A 3,172-nucleotide genomic window follows, 5' to 3' on the forward strand; every position below is an offset into this window, starting at 1 on the left:
AGATCCAACAAACTTCATTTAAGAACATGCAAATTTGAACTCAACAGTATATATAAATTAGTTACTAAAAAGGGGCGTGGCATATACCATAGGCGTGGAATTTTGTTTCAGCTAAAACTTCGGAACCGTACGTCGCACGAATTTTATTTATTTATTTATTTAAGTCTATGGTTTTACCGAACATTTGTCAGTAACGATTTGAAAAAATTCCCTCTCAGAGTCAGTTAATGATGCGTTAACGGCATTTAATGAACATTAAAGTTAAGTAAAGAAAAACCTTTACTTAACTTTTTAACGTATGATTGTGAAATTTTTTGCTTGTTTCCAAAAAATTTCAAAATCGATAACGTTGCTGTAAGAGTGGCAATGGCCCAGTGAGCAGAGCACTTTTGTGCCATTCGAGAGATCCGAGTTTGATACTATAGTGAGTTGAAAGACAGATGCCAGAATTGGCCAGTTAGTGGTTTTGTTTGTCTTTTAGTAGTTTCTAAAAATTAAATGAAATAAAAAAATATTTATTTTTTAAGCAATAAAACGTAAGAATGAAAAGAAAAAAATTAATAAAAAAAGAAAAAAAAACGTTGCCGATGATCGAACTCGGATCTCTCGAATGGCACGTCAGTGCTCTGCTCACTCAGTCATTGTGACTGTTGAGGCAGTGCTGCGCAAAATGATATAAATACTTATTTGTATTTTATTTATTTCAAACTGAGCGAAAAAAGTGAGTGGAGCCACAAAAAGGGCCATACTTAAATTTTTCATTTCATAATTTTTAACTGAGCGGAAACATTAATTAACTGATTTAACGATCATTAGTTAAGTGCCCGTTAGAGTTAATTTAATGAAGGTTTCTGAGTGCGGCTGTTAGCCTCTACATGTGTAATAATGTATTATTTTTCTGAGTAGGGTTGCCACCTATTTAAAATTTACTATCTTCTATACATAGTATAAAGCAAAGTCGAGATATTTTGACCACGCTAATTTCAAAAACTACTGAACGGATTTATACGAGATTTTTTAAAGTATAATCTGCATCGTAAGGAATATTATCCTTAGAACTTTAAATTCCTGTACGGTCGCCACCTGTCTAAAAATTATTAGAACCGCACTTTTCGTTGGATTACAAGAAATGCGGTGTCAAATAAAGGGGCTCGGCTTTTAGATGTTCAATAATGTATTACTTTTTGTGCAGGGTTGCCACTTTTTATGTGCAATCAGTTTTTATTTTTTGTTTGAGTGGGGTTGCCACCTATTTAAAAATTATGTATGTATAATACGCGAGGGCATTTTTTGTTAATGACATTAGATTTGCACAGTTCATTCAATTAAAAAAAATGAGGTGTCAAATGAAAAGGCTTGACCTTTTGATTTGCAGTAAGGTTTTATTTTTCGGGGAGGGTTGCAACCTGTGCCAACAATTAAAAAACGTGGGCTGTTCGTTAGATTACAAGAAATGAGGTGTCAAATGAAAGGGTTTGGCCTCCAGATGTGCAATTATATATTATTTTTTTTTAGTAGGTTTGCAACCTGTTTAGTTGTCAATCGCATCTTATTTAATATCTATTACATTCAGCGCGTGGCGAAGCCTCGCATATGCGAGGCCGGCTAGTTTTTATATAAAAAAATAAACCATTGTAAATCCAAGTTTATGTACGCTCATATTCTTAAGATTACAACAAGTAGGCTCTCCCCAGCGCAGCATGCCTATACGAAAGGCAAATCCACGGAAACCGCCTTGCACTCGCTCGTTGGGTTGGTGGAAAAAAGTTTATTAGACAAAGAGTACGCTCTGTTGCCTTTGTAGACATAGAAGGCGCCTTCAACAATATTAACGCAAGCGCCATAACGGGTGCCTTAGAAGACCTTGGAGTTGACTAGAATGTGGCGGTGCTGATCGAGTCTATACTTGTCAGAAGGACGATAACCGCTAAGCTCGGCAACACCACAATAAGCAGAAAGGTCTGTAGAGGCACTCCTCAGGGAGGGGTTCTCTCCCCTCTTCTCTGGAATTTGGCGGTGAACTCTCTGCTGGTGGCACTAGAGAGAGGGGGTTGCCATGTCACAGCAAATGCTGACGATCTGACAATTGCCGTCAAAGGCAAATACCCAAATACCCTAATGGAGATTCTGCGCTCTAACATGGCCACGCTTAGGAACTCGACAGAGAGTAGGGGACTCGGAGTAAACCCCGAGAAAACCGAAGCAATTCTCTTCACAAGGAAACACAGGCTTCCCATTGTCTCCCCGCTAATCTTTTTGGGTGTGGAGATATCCTTGAAGGAGAATGTTAAGTATCTAGGACTCATATTAGACAGGAAACTAACGTGGAAACCTAATATAGAGGAAAGAGTAAGGAAGGCCAACGTTGCATTATACACATGCAAAAAAGCGGTCGGAATCAAGTGGGGGTTAACACCTCGTATTACACACTGGCTATACACCTCGGTGGTCAGGCCAATACTCTTATATGGAATACTTGTATGGTGGCCAGCAACTCAAAAGGCAAGTTACCTAAAACTATTGAGTAAGGTCCAAAGAACGGCGTTTCTATGCATTTCGGGTGCCTTAAGGACCACCCCAAATAAGGCGCTGGAGGTGATTACCAATTTACCCGCAATAAACCTGGTGGGAAAATACGCGGCCGCCGACTCAGCGCTCAAACTAAGAAGTATGGTGCTATGGAAGGATCGGCGGTTTGGTCACGCTTCCATACTTCACACTCTGGGTAGTTACAACCAAGAAGTCGACTACTCCGCTCCCAAACCAATCTTCAATAGGCTCTTTAAGACGAGCATCCCGTCTAGAGGAGAATGGCAAACGCCAAGACCATGGAGACGGGGGGGAATTGAATTTTTACACGGATGGATCCAAGCTAGACAATAGGGTTGGCTACGGAGTTTTCTCTAAGGAACTAGGACTGGAACTATCCGTCCGAATTCCGGACCACTGCAGTGTCTATCAGGCAGAAGTTTTAGCCATAAAAGAGGTGGCTGTGTACCTTAGCACACATGCCGTAACGAAGACTACGATTAATATTTTCTCGGACAGCCAGGCGGCCATTAAATCAATGAACATGGTAATGCTGAGGTCGAAGGTTGCGCAGGAATGCCTCACAGCTCTAAACAATATTAGCACCGTGTTCAAGGTCAGCCTCATATGGGTTCCGGGACAC

Source organism: Rhagoletis pomonella, unplaced genomic scaffold, assembly GCF_013731165.1.
Source record: "Rhagoletis pomonella isolate Grant_MI unplaced genomic scaffold, Rhpom_1.0 Rhpom_scaffold_00002, whole genome shotgun sequence".
NCBI lineage: Eukaryota > Metazoa > Arthropoda > Insecta > Diptera > Tephritidae > Rhagoletis > Rhagoletis pomonella.